Source organism: Sminthopsis crassicaudata, chromosome 3, assembly GCF_048593235.1.
Source record: "Sminthopsis crassicaudata isolate SCR6 chromosome 3, ASM4859323v1, whole genome shotgun sequence".
Classification (NCBI taxonomy): domain Eukaryota; kingdom Metazoa; phylum Chordata; class Mammalia; order Dasyuromorphia; family Dasyuridae; genus Sminthopsis; species Sminthopsis crassicaudata.
The window spans coordinates 614,510,617-614,524,646 of NC_133619.1; the positions used below are offsets into that span (position 1 = coordinate 614,510,617).

The window sequence follows — 14,030 nt, forward strand, 5'->3', positions numbered from 1 at the left end:
GGGCCAGGAGAAAGGAGTTAATGAGGTAAAAAGAAAAACTCCCTGCATGTCTAACAATTTCCCACTCTCCATCCACCCAGGTTCACTTACTCCTGATTTTCCTCAAATCCTATCATTCTAAAAGCCCAAGCAAAGTAGGGGAGAAAGCGACTCCCATATTCTGCCACCCAAGTCCAGTGTCTCCCAAATCAGGATATACAAAATGTAAGAAGTAGAAATCACCCTCAGTCAGAGAACAAGTAACTGAAAATTTAGAGGAGATTGGTTTAGGGAACCGGGTCTATCCTGACGCCTTTAAAACACAGAGTTGGAAGGTGATAGGAGAGACTTTAGAGGATGTCAGATCTATGAAGGAAGCCTAGAACATAGAATGTTAAAGATGGTAGCAACCTTAGAACATAGAATGTCAGAAATAAAAAGCATCTTCGATAACATGTCAGAGCTGGAAAGGAAGCTTGGAACATAGAATATTAGAGCTGAGAAAAAGGCTTTGTAGAAGAAGGGGCTCCAAAGCTGACCCTTAAAGGAAGACAAGGATTCTAAGAGAAAGAGGAGGAGGAGGGGAAATAGAGGACAGGCAGGAGATGGAGCGGAGAATCTGAAATCGAGTGTAGCATGCCAGTCTGACTGGAACATGGAATTTTAATGGTATCCATCTTCTTTCTCTCCCACCTTGAGGGCAGGAGCTGTGACAGACCTTTCTGTGCCTCAGAGCAGCTTTCCATACACAGGAAACAATAGTCATTAAATGAATCTGTAATTTTAAAAAATCAAATACAAACAGAAATGTCTGGAAATTAGAGCATTTTGAGTTGAGTACCACACCAACCACCTGTAGGAGACACAGCCATTTATAGGAGCTAAGAGGCTTGAGTTCTAATTCCCATTCTACCATATCCGTATTGTGTGACTTCTGGCATGTAATTTCATTTCGATGACCCTCAGTTTCCCCATTTGTAAAGTGCATGTAATTTTGTCTGTCTGCCATAGAAAGTCAGAAGATTCAAGTAAATCCATTAGGTATTTATTTCTTTCCACTTCTTAATTAAATGCCCCTACCAATAATTTCCCCCCCACGTTTGCCTGACTAGGGAAAGGAGAGAGTTTCCCAGTGGCTCCTGCCCAATTGCTACTATGTGAGCCTGGATCGGGATTAGGTTATAACTGCCCTACAATGTCCAGGTTCACATGGGAGTAATTTGGAAGCTTGCATAGCTGTGGGAGGAGGCGAACAGAGGAGTGTTGGGCTGTAATGATAAAGGGTGTAATGATATTTGTGATGAAGACAAGCTGAGGATGAGATAAAACCCATCTTCTCATGTTGTGATTGGTTAATCCCATATTCCTTGGGGCAGGAGGATCAAACCCCAGTCTTCTTAAGGTCATAACATGGTGCCCACTTTAACCACTACTAGTGTAGTCTCCGACAACAGCCTCCTAACTTATTGTCCAGTTTAACCTAATCCTCTTCTCTATGATTCCTAAATAATCTTCCTAAACTGCGACTATGATCATGTCATAACAACTCAAAAATCCCTTGTAGATCCCCACTTTTTACTGAAGAGAGAGTACCTACTTCTAACCCTTGCGATCAATGCCCTTCACAATCAGGTGCCAACTCATGCAGCTTCATCCCCCTTGCTCAGGTGCCAACTCATGCAGCTTCATCCCCTTGCTCTTTAGCCATATTTCACGAATGAAAACAAAACAAAAATCAACTCATCTTCCAATCTCATCCTGCCATCTCCTCTCTCATCTATACTTCCGGTCACACATCCCCTCTGCCTGGAAATCCCCTCCCTCCTCACTCCCAGCTGTTGAAATCCTTTCCCTTCCTTTCATTTTTTTCTTTGATTGGTTTAGAAAACTACCAAAGAGAACTTCTCTCTGCCCAAACAAACCAATACCTATTCTATGACTTAGAGAATTACCTGGGACAACTGAAAGGTTAATAACCCAATCAATCAACAGTCATTTATTAAACACTTACTATATACCCAGGGCTATCAGGGATACAAAGAAAAAATGGCTCACTCCAGGTTACCCAGCCAGTCTGTGTCAGTGGTGGGACCTGATCCCAGGTATTCGAAAATCCAAGTCCAGTTCTCTCTGCATTTCTGGCAGGAAATCTTCCCTGGCAGTCCTCTCCCTTCCCCCAATAAAAATGATCACTGCTTCTTTCCTCATACTGTTGCCAAAGTATGTAGGAAGACTATAAGATACCAGGAGATCATGACTCCCCTTTTCTGCTTATATCACTCTTTTATGTGTTACAGATCATCTGTATATTTGTTCTTTTCCCTCCTACTTTCCCATTAAAAGATCCAGCAGTCTAGAGATCTAACTCCCTAATTTTACAGATGAGGAAACTGAGGTCCAGGGAAGTTAAATGGTAGAGATCAGATCCTTTGAGTCCAAATTCAGCACTTTTTCTAGTGGACCTAGATGGTAAGCTCCCTGAGGGTAGAATTTGGGTTGTCTCAGTCTATGTATCTCTAGTACAAAACACATGTAGTCCTATGGATATGAAGACTGAGACAATCCAATGCAAAAATAAGTAAAGGTGGGGCTGCTAGATGGTGCAGTGAATAGAAAAGTGAGGACCTAAGTTCACATACAAGTTCATCCCAAATGCTTTAAAAAAAAAATTAGACAAAGGCTACATGACCTCAGTGGGGTCCTTTTGAAAAAAGTAGGAGCTCTGGAGTCTGAAAGCACTCAGATTCAAATCTAATAACTGCCACTGCCTGAGTGATTTTAGGCAAATTACATAATGACCTGTGGGTACAGGGTCTTCGATTCTAAATTGAGGAGGTTGAACTAAATGGACTCTAAGGGCCCTTCCAGGTCTATTTCAGTGAACCCTCCATCGATGCAAACTGCAATCTATGACAGTGACGTCCTAGTGAATTAGGAACAGAGATACTAGGCAATTGACCTAAGATCACACAGTGAAAAATGTCAAAGGCATGTTCTTCCTGACACTTGAAGTCCTAGTCAATTAGGAACAGAGAGACTAAGCAATTGACCCAAGATCACACAGCAAAATATGTCAAAGGCATGTTCATCCTGACTCTTGAAGCTTTAACATGCTTTCTGGGACACACAGCAGGTACTTAGTAAATGTTTATTCTATTGAATTGTTTGCTAAACAATACAGATGAAGTGCTCTACAAATTTCAAGTATGGTGATAATAGCCATGGATCCCAAAGCTTGAAACACAGGACTGCAAAAATGTTTTAGCTAACTGGGAAACAGCATAGTAAAGAGGAAGGAGGACAAGACATGGAGTGCCCAAAGTCTGAGTTCAAGTCCTTCCTCAGGTACATTTATCAGCTGTGAGACCCTAGACAGGTCATTTATTCTCTTTAAACTTTGATTTCCCCAATTGTAAAATGAGTAGGTTGGCGTGGATGGCCTCCTAAAATCCCAGCTGGCCCTAAACCCTATGAGTAATCCTTATCCCCCTTCCCTCAGGATATTACCCAGGAATTCTGTATTTCCACCAAGAAGCTTATTCAGTTAAGGTTTCAGAATAAGGGCAGAGCACCTTTCCCCAGCAACATCAGTTGAGCTGTACCTCTGGAGAAAGGTCATCAGCCTTCAGAACTCTGGAAGCTCCTGGACCACCCTTCATCTCCCCAAAATGATACAAAGGATTTAAAGTTTAAAGAAAACATGGAAATCATATTATTTGATAGAAAAGGAAACTGAGGCCCAGAGAAGGAAATGCTTTGGCCAGACTCAGCAGAGCCAGAGTATGAATTCTGCTCTTCTTCTTTCTATCCAGAACCCTTCCATTATACCATATATAAAAGCTGAGCTCTGGCTTCCAAGCCCAAATACTCCAATCTCTCACAGACACAGATTAAGGAAACCATATGGAAACTACAACTTTGTTAATATTCCTCTCAAACTAGAGTCTGGAGAAATAGAGGGTCTTGGAGCTAAAGCTGAATGATGGTTATCTAGAACAGGAGTTCTTAATTTGGGGTGCATTGATTCTAATTAATTAGAAATTAATTAATTTCTAATAAATTAGAAAAATTATAACTATTTCAATATAATTCATTTCCACTGTGATCCTGTGTGATTTAAATTATTCATTTCCTCAGATGATTCTGAGAAGGGATTTATAGGCTTCCCCAGACTGCTCCAGATGTGCAGGACACAGAGTTAAGATATCCTGTTCTACTGGGCAAGTCACTTAACCCCAATTACCTCAGCCAAAAAAAAAAAAAAAAGTCCTCTTCTAACCCAATCTCCTGATTTTACAGAGAAATGAAATTATTTTCCCCCAAAGTCACCCAAATCCAGGTCCCCCAACTCCGCAGGCAGAGCTCTTGCTTGGATAAATCCCAGATTCATCAACTCTCAGCGTGTCCCTCTTCCCCTGCCCAGCTTTTCTGGGGAGACCTCTACGATCAGGGTCCGTCTAGCGCCAACTAGGTGACCTTGGAGGAGTCATTGAGCCTGTACCCACCCCTCTAAAATAAGACCCACTCCCCAAGTAGAGAAGTTCCATGAGCAGAGACCTGGTAGGGGTTTTGAGTTCCTATTTCTACAAATGAAGGGGTTCCTCAACATCCCACCTTAAGTTTAGTTTTCTTTTCCTTAAAGTACTGACCCAAAGCTACAATACATACATATATCCAGAGGATTTATCTTCTCTCCTAGAGACCAGTGCCTTCCTATCTCCTCGGTCCTCCACAAAAGATCAGAAAGAAGTATCCTGGGACCCTGACCCCGAAGGCGGGTCTCGGTTTCCCCCTCCCCACCCTGAGAAAACGCCGGAGTCTCCCACAGTTCAGGGCCCGGGAGGAGGGAAGGAGAGGCAGGTTGCCAGCCTCATGGCTCCGAGCCTTCTGTCTGGCATGACCCCGGATCGTGCCCCTGACAACAGTGAAGCCCGGCAGCCCCCTCCCTCCCCCCCCCCCCGCCCCAGCCCTTGCTTTTTCTCCTTCCCGAGCGGGGGAGGTTCTCACAGGGGGCAGAGCCCCCCGTCTGCCTCGGATCTGAGGGGCTGAGAATGACCGGGAAGGACAATAGGAGAAGATGGTTCCTGAATCCAGTAGGAAGGATGGGGATGGGGAGGGTCTGTCTGCCCCAAGAGACCGATAGCGGAGGGGGAAGGGTTCGCTCCCAGTCTGTTTCCCACCCTAGACCGCCCCTCACACACACAGGACACAGACGCAGCGCTCAGACCCGGGCTGTCCACAAACACAGGTGCGCACGGCCGCGTCCTGCAGGTCACCGGCCCCAGGCCTGACAGGTCACTGGGGGCAGCCCGCAGAGAGCCGCTGCTCCCCGAACGGACTTGGAGACAGACGGCCCCCGACACCAGCCACAAGCCCACGGTCCCGCCGCCGCCCCCCGGCTCCCAGGTATACACAATGCACACCGACACTCCCGGAGACGGTCACTCACGCCCACCCCCGGCGCCGCCCCCGGGAGAGCCCGATCAGCCCGGGGAGGGGGCGGTCCCGCTCACTTACCCCGCTCTCTGCTGAGAGTCCCGGCTTGGCGGGCTCTTTGTGGTGCGGCGGCGGGGGATTACAAAGGCGCTGGGGGCAGGAGCCGGGCCCGGGCTGGGGCCGGCGCTGGGGCGGGGGCGGGGGCTCGGGCCAGGCCAAGGGCAGCGCTCGGTGCCCATACCCGGCCGGCCGGGCCGCGCGCGGAGCCTCTTCTCTAAGTCTCCTCTCCTGAGCCCATAGCACCAGAGCCTCCCCCAGCCCCAGGCAGCCCCGACCAGCCGAGACCAGCCCCGCCCTGCTCCGCGCGGTCCCTCCCGGCCCGGATCTCCCCGGCTCGGATCGGTCTCGGCTCTCCTTTCCTCCGGCCCCAAGACCGAGCCCGGCTCCGCAGGCGTTCCGCTCCGCGCTCTGGCCCCTTCCCCCAGTGATCCGGGCAGCCCGGCCCTGCACCGGGCCCGGCTGGACCCGGAGCCCTCCCGCCCTCCTAGGTCCCCTGTCCCGCCCCGCCCCGCCTCGCAGCCAATGGGAGAGGCCCCAGCTTTCCCCCCGCCCCCCCACACTCCCTCCTCGCGCCCGGCTGGAGGGCTGAGGGAGCTCTGGGTCTTGGACACAACCAGTGCTCAGCTGCCGCGCTGTCCAAGGCCCCGGATCGGAAACCTCCCGGGCGCCTCCCCTTGTCCCCGCCGGCCCCCCGGATCTCACCCCCGGGATGCGGCCCCGGAGCGCTTCCCAAAGTAGGAGCCAAGTTGAGAGATGCTCGAGGAGAGATGCCCGGGGAGTCTTGTTAGCCCGGGCTCTGCCCCAGGCCCAGCCAGCGCCTCCGGGGCCGGAGCTGAACCCGAGCTCTTTCCAGCTGGAAGGCCTCAGACCTTAGAGATAACCTGGTCCGAACCCATCCGTCTCCCGAGCCCCCAGCCAGCCGAAGTTCCTCCCCAAGGTCACCAGCAATTACGGAGCAAACTGGGCTCCTTCCAGGGCCTTTCCCACTCATTAGGCTCCATCACTTAACCCCTTGCAGCCAGGGCTGCAGTAAAATACTAGATGCTCTTCCTTCCTTTGCCCCCGTTCGGAGACATCGAGAGGAGCTGGGAGGGGGTGGGGATCGAAGAGGCCACTTTGACCCACACTTCAGCGTCTGAACTTCACGGACATCACCCTTCCAGCTCCAAACCCGAATGTTCCCAGAGTCTGTACTCTGCTGTTCAGTGCAAAGAACTTTGATTCGGGGTCAGAAGGCCAGAATTAAAACTACTCTACACTGATCATCTCTGTGATCAAGATCACTTTTCCTCTCTGGGCCTCAGTTTCCTTCTCTGTAAAATGGGGATGGGGTGGAATTGAGCTCGATGTTAGGAATCTTTAAGTACATCTAGTCTTTCTTCTGGTTTCGTTTTACAGAGGCTCTCCAAAAAACCTGAAATACATTGTCCAAGATCACACAAGAAGCAAGTCTGGAATTGAATTCAGGGCCTCTGAATCCACATCAGTCCTATTTCTTCTGTGCAAGGATACCTTTAATGAGCTTTGAAGTCTGTTGCAGTTTTGAATCCACTGGGATTCTGGGAGGAAAAAATACAAGGATTTTACTGAGGAAGAAACTTAGACCCAAGAGTCAAGGCCAAAGCCAAGACAAGAACCTTCTGAGGCGCTTAGGCCAGCTACTTTCTAATCAACCAATCAACAAGCATTTGTCAAGTGCCAGTTATGTTCCAGACATTGTTACATGCTGAGGATATAAAGACAGAAACCAAATATTTTCTGCTCTCAAAGAGCTTACACTCTGAGCAGAACCAGGGAAACATTGTACACAATAATAGCAAGATTGTGCAATGATCAACTGTAACAGACTTAGCTCTTCTCAGCAATGCAGTGTTACAAGGCAATTCCAATAAACTTTGAGTGGAAAATGCCACTCATATCCAGAGAAAGAAGTACAGAGACTGAATGGGGATAGAAACATCCTATTTTCACCTTTTTTTGTTTTGTTTTGTTTTTCCCCTTTATTGATTTTTCTTTCCCAACTTGATTCACATAGAAACATATTTTAAATGTATATATAGAATGAAGGAGGGGAAGGAAGGGAAGAAAGGAGAAAAAAATTTGGAACTCAAAATCTTATAAAAATGAATGTTGAAAACGCTCTTTACATGTAATTGGAAAAATAATATACTATTAAAATACATTTTAAAAAAATTAAAGGAGCTTATAATCTGTTATGCTAATTACTTCTCTCATCTTCAGTATGATAGGATGAAAGGAAGAAAGTAGATTTCGGGGGGGCCTCAGTCTGCTTCTGAATCAGCCATTTACTTCCCACTTAGAATAGTGCCTAGCACCTACCATACTTTGTAAACAATTTTATTCACTTGATTTTGGTCAGGTGATCTGATCTCTTTGAGCCTCAGTTGCCTCATATGAAAAATGAGAAGGTTGGAGGAAATGACCTCCAAGGTTCCTGCCACCTATGATCTATGATGTGTAATCATAATATCTCCAATAGCATTTTCTAGCTTAAAACTTTGATTATTAACAAAGTAAAGCACAAAACAGAGTTCTAGGAAGTCAGAGGTTGAAGAGATGAAGATCATTTCTTTGCAAAGTTATAACATTTTGGAAAGTAACTCTTTATGGGAAACAATGTGTTGTGTTTTAAAAATACAGTGGCAATATTGATGGACGTAAATTTTTACATTACCCAGAGTTCTAGGAGATATTAGAGATTGAACATCACTTCTTTGCAAAATTATAAAACTTTGAAAGTAACTCAAATATATTCCTCACATTAGGTTTTTTGAGGTAGGGAGGGAAAATAAAGTAGAAAGTACACAAGAAGAGAAAAAAAAAAAAAAAAGAAAAGAAAGAAAACCAACAAGGAAGCAAAGAAAAGCTGTACAGCTTTGAAAACAATGACATTGAATTCTCTATGTTCTTCCATGGACATGGCAACTTTTTTTCTTCTTTTGTATTTAAGTTTAAAACAAATTTCAAAACTTTTGCCCAAAAAAATGCCTCCAACCTCCATCCCTGCACTGACTATCTGTCCCATCCCACACCTCCCACATCCCAGGATGGATAGCATTCCCTCCTCACCTTAGAGGCTGTCTCTTCTCCCTTTTCTATGGGAAGCTTTTCTGGAACCCCTTAATTTTACATTTTTAATTCTCACAACCTTCTCCTCCTCAAATTACCATGTATAGATTTTCTGCTTACAAAATGTATTCTTCCCACATACCAGCACATTCCCCATAGAATACAAGCTCTTTGAAGGTGAGGACTAACTGACTCACACTGTACCTGGAACTCTGCATGATTTGTTTGTTTTGCTATTGCTACTGTTCTTGTTCACACCTGTGATTTTGCTGGAAAGGGGATTTTCCCATTTACCTGGACTCACATCTCTACCTCAGCTGCTAGTGAACCAAACATTTTTGTTTTTGTTTTGTATGAGTATATATACTCATCTGGATATATATGTCTCCTCTGTTAGAATGTAATCTTCACAAGGGCAGGAATCTTTTTCCTTTTGTCTTTGTATTTCCAGGTAAGAGTAGTGACTGGTATACAGTAAGTATTTAATAAATGCCTGTTGGTTGATTGGTATTGGAGGAGGAAATTGATAATTTATTTTTTAGCACACATCTAGTATGTGCCACACACAGGTTTTAATTAAGGGCTTTCTCCTATAATTCTTCTATGCACCTTACACAAGGCAGATGTTTAACAGATCCTCATTGGATTGAATTAAATCTACTTGATTCAAAGGGCTTTAATTCATTCCCCAATCACCCAATTAACAAGCATTTATTGGATGTCTCCTATGTGCCAGGCATTGGGTGATTAAAAAGCAAAAATTATAAGAACCCTTAAGGAGTTCAAGGGAGACCACACATTACAAAATCAGCACATTTAAGAAAATTACAGAGTAAATGAAAGGTGGTCTCATAAGAGATGGGAAAGCCTCCTGGAGGAAGTAATACTTAATTGCTTAAAGAGAGGCAAAAATTTTAACATTTGGAGGCTAGAGGAGAGGGTATTGTAGACATGTGGAAGAGCAACTGCAAAATCATGGAGATATAAGGTGGACCATAGGGTGTGAGGAACAAAGCGGTCATACTGACTCTAATGTAGGGTGTGTTGGGGGAAGAAATGCTTATTAATGCAGCAGAAAGGGAAGAAGAGAGCAGGACACAAAGCGATTTTAATACCAAATGGAGGAGTTGATTCAATACTTGATCCTAGAGATAATAGGGAACCATTGGAATTTATTGAGTAGTGGGGTAATGTGGACTTACCCTTTAGAAAAATATTTTGGCTGTTGTGGAGATGGAGTCAAAAGAGATTTGAAATAGACCGATTAGAAGTCTACCTCAGTCCAGCAGAAGAGGGATGAGAGGTTTGTTCTGATTTGTGTTGGGGTGGTTGTTGTTTTGGAGGCAATCGGGTTAACTAACTTAAATACACAGCAAGTAAGTATCTGAGGCCAAATTTGGCCTCCAGGACTGATGCTCTGTCCACTGTGTCACCTAGCTATCCCACAATAGGATTCCGAACTGGGATGGTGGCTATGAGAGTGGGGAGAAGAGGAAGTATATGAGAGACAGTATAGAGAAAGAAATCTCAAGATATGGAAATTGATTCAGTATATGAAGCCAGAGAAGTAGAGGGAGATGCTGATGTTTGAACCTTAGATGGCTGAAAGGATGGTAGCACCCTGGACAGCAATAGAGAAGTCAGAAAATGAATTTGGGAGAATAGTCAGATTTGCTCCAGTTAATAACCCAGCTTTCAGTCCCAAGGTAGGTCTAGAAGCATTCAGCCTCTCTCTTCTATTCTAAAAGGAAATGTTTTTGCCTCTGGGCATCTATTATGATATCATTAATTATGGTAATCATCCTATTCTCAGTAAAAGAGTTCACTCTTATCAACTCTTAACCTCCTTAACTGATAGTAAAGATAATCAGAATATCTTTCAAGTCACTTCTTCATAAAGCAGTTTTTATATCCTCATCTGCAAAATGGGAATTCTGCTTCTTGTGCTCCTTAGGCTTGAGGAAAGCACTTTGTAAAATGATTTTTAGGGCAGGGCTAGGAGGGATGATGAAGTACCTGCAGGTGCTTAAAGCTTATGTTCAATATGACATAGCTCTCAGTGAAGATTAATAGGGTTGAGTTGCCCTTGAGGGATGCACTAACTCTCTCTCCTTTATATGGTCATAGATTGAATAACAAATAAAGCTCTAGCATATGTTGTTAAATGGTAATTAGATAGTAGGATGGATAAAGCACCAGATCTGGAATCAGGAAAACTCATCTCACTGAATGCAAATCTGATCTCCTCCTAGCTATGTGACCCTGAGCAAGTCACTTCACCCTGTTTGCCTCAGTTTTCTCAACTGTAAAATGTAAAATGGAGAAAGAAATGGCAAAACCATTTCAATACCTCTGCCAAGAGAACCTCAAATGAGGTATAAAGTGAAGTAATAGAATAAGTGACCTAAAGCATTCTTATAATCCATGGCTCATTATGATACTGTTTTCCAAGTGCTTTAAGCATTTCTTCCCCCAACACACTCTTTCTTTGAAAGCAAGGTCTATTTATTCTGTCTTTGTATCCCCAGTGGCTACCTAGCACATAGTGCTTAACAGATGCTTGTGGAATTGACTTGAATTCTCACCAGAAGACTTCAAGAGAGCTGAAAGAACATTTTCCAGGATTTTTCTATAAAGGTCAGATGATTTAGAATAAATGGTTTCTGAATACTTCCTAACTCTGAGATCCAGTGATTTTGAAGAAAACAGTGACCCTGAGGAAACTCCTTAGTCTATATAGGTTTTAGATTCCCCAGACACTAAGAAAGGGACTTGAATTGGAGAAGTGTAGAGGGCTGGAACTCTGGAGAAATACACTTGAAACAAAGATACTCACAGCAGTGATGAGATAACTGTTCTCTAGTTTACATATACTTAGTACTTAGTAAGGTGATTCTATAGTTGACACATGCTCAGTATGCTGTAATGATGTAATCGTACTAAGGTATATAAGAGCTGAGAGGACTAGAAATGAGATATTTCATCTTTGACCATCCTCCTGGTAGCTCTCCTGCCTCCTGCACTCCTCCACGAAGATCAAGGCTGGTCCTGAGATCCTCCAGAGATCTACTTCAGACATTACAGAGAAGTTTTGATGATAAATTAGGCCCAGGAGAAGAAAATGCATGGATTTGGTGTCAGAATCCTGGTTTTGATTGGAAATAATTTTTTTTTTCCCCTTTGCCTCTATTTCCCAAACTGTAAAAGAGAAAGTTGAAATAAATGATCTCTGGGATTCCTTTGATATCTAAATTCACAATCTTGTGATTAGATCACTTTAAAGTTTACAAAGTACATTTTTCATCAAGCCCTCATGGGAAAAATAGGTCTTGTTCTTACTGTTGTGCAATCATGTTGGGCTTTTTGTAGCTCTGTGGATCGTACGGGCCATGGGATTTTCTTGGCAAAGATCCTGAAGTGGTTTACCATTTTCTCCTCCAGAAGAATAAGACAAACAAAGATTAATTGATCTTCAGGAGTGAAACAAGGTTGCCCACTATCACCATTACTATTAAATATTGTATTAGAAATGTTAGCCTCGGCAATAAGAGTCAAGAAAGAGATTAAAGGAATAAGAGTAGGTAAAGAGGAAATCAAACTGTCACTCTTTGCAGATGATATGATGGTATACTTAGAAAATCCCAGAGATTCTAATAAAAAGTTATTAGAAATAATTCACAACTTTAGCAAAGTTGTTGGATACAAAATAAATCCACATAAATCCTCAGCATTTTTATACATCACCAACAAAATGCAACAGCAAGAGATACAAAGAGAAATTCTATTCCAAACAAATGTTGAGAGTATAAAATATTTGGGAATCCATCTACCAAAGAAAAGTCAGGAATTATATAAGCAAAATTATGAAACACTTGCCACAAAAATAAAGTCAGATTTAAATAATTGGAAAGACATCTAGTGCTCATGGATAGGCCGAGCAAAAATAATAAAGATGACAATACTCCCCAAACTAATCTATTTAGTGCTATACCAATCAGACTCCCAAGAAATTATTTTAGTGACCCAGAAAAAATAACAACAAAGTTCATATGGAAGAATAAAAAGTTGAGAATTTCAAGGGAAGTAATGAAAAAAAAGTCAGATGAAGGTGGTCTAGGTATCCCTGATCTAAAACTATATTATATAGCAGCAGTCACCAAAACCATTTGGTATTGCCTAAGAAATAGACCAGTCGATCAGTGGAACAGATTAGGTACAAAGGACAAAAAAGAGTACAACTATAGCAATCTAGTGTTTGATAAACCCAAAGATACCAACATTAGGGATAAAAATTCATTATTTGAAAAAAACTGTTGGGAAAACTGGAAATTAGTATGCCAGAAATTAGATATGGATCCACACTTAACACCATATACCAAGATAAGATCAAAATGGGTCCATGATTTAGGCATAAAGAATGAGATAATAAATAGATTAGAGGAACAGAGGATAGTCTACCTCTCAGACCTGTGGAGAAGGAAGGAATTTGTAACTAGAGAAGAACTAGAGATCATTATTCATCACAAAATAGAAGACTTAGATTACGTCAAACTAAAAAGTTTCTGTACAAACAATACTAATGCAAACAAGATAGAAGGGAAGTAACAAATTGGGAAAATATTTTTATAGTTAAAGGTTCTGATAAAGGTCTCATTTACAAAATATATAGAGAATTGATCCTAATTTATAAGAAATCAAACAATTCTCCAATAAATAAATGGCAAAGGATATGAACAGACAATTCTCAGATAATGAAATTGAAACTGTATCCACTCATATGAAAGAGTGTTCCAAATCACTATTGATCAGAGAAATGCAAATTAAGACAACTCTGAGATACCACTACACACCTGACAGATTGGCTAAGATGACAGGAACAAATAACGATGAATGTTGGAGGGGATGTGGGAAAACTAGGACACTAATACATTGTTGGTGGAGTTGTGAAAGAATCAGGCCATTCTGGAGAGCAATTTGGAACTATGCCCAAATAGTTATCAAACTGTGCATACCTTTTGATAGTAGTGCTACTACTGGGCTTATATCCCAAAGAAATACTAAAGAAGGGAAAGGGACCTGTGTGTGCCAAAGTGTTTGTAGCAGCTCTATTCGTGGTGGCCAGAAACTGGAAGATGAATGGATGCCCATCAATTGGAGAATAGTTGGGTAAATTATGGTATATGAAGGTTATGGAATATTATTGCTCTGTAAGAAATGACCAGCAGGAGGAATACAGAGAAGCTTGGAGAGACTTACATCAACTGATACTGAGTGAAATGAGCAGAACCAGAAGATCACTGTACACTTCAATGCTGTATGAAGAGGTATTCTGATGGAAGTGGATATCTTCAACATAAAGAAGATCCAACTCACTTCCAGCTGATCAATGATGGACAGAAACAACTATACCCAGAGAAGGAACACTGGGAATTGAATGTAAATTGTTAGCACTACTGTCTATCTAC

The 14,030-nt window shown here is 42.9% G+C and overlaps 1 protein-coding gene across 4 annotated transcripts in view; it reads right to left on the reverse strand.

Moving 5' to 3' along the window:
• ARHGEF10L (Rho guanine nucleotide exchange factor 10 like) overlaps positions 1 to 5,938 on the reverse strand; it is a 245,485-nt gene extending 239,547 nt beyond the window's left edge. For 2 of the 4 annotated variants that reach the window (XM_074306088.1, XM_074306087.1), the window contains exon 1: positions 5,497 to 5,938. The gene's annotated coding sequence lies outside the window, so the exon portion shown is untranslated. The remainder of the gene's footprint in view (positions 1 to 5,496) is intronic. The other 2 variants (XM_074306091.1, XM_074306089.1) reach the window with 1 other exon arrangement.
• Positions 5,939 to 14,030: the final 8,092 nt, after the last annotated feature.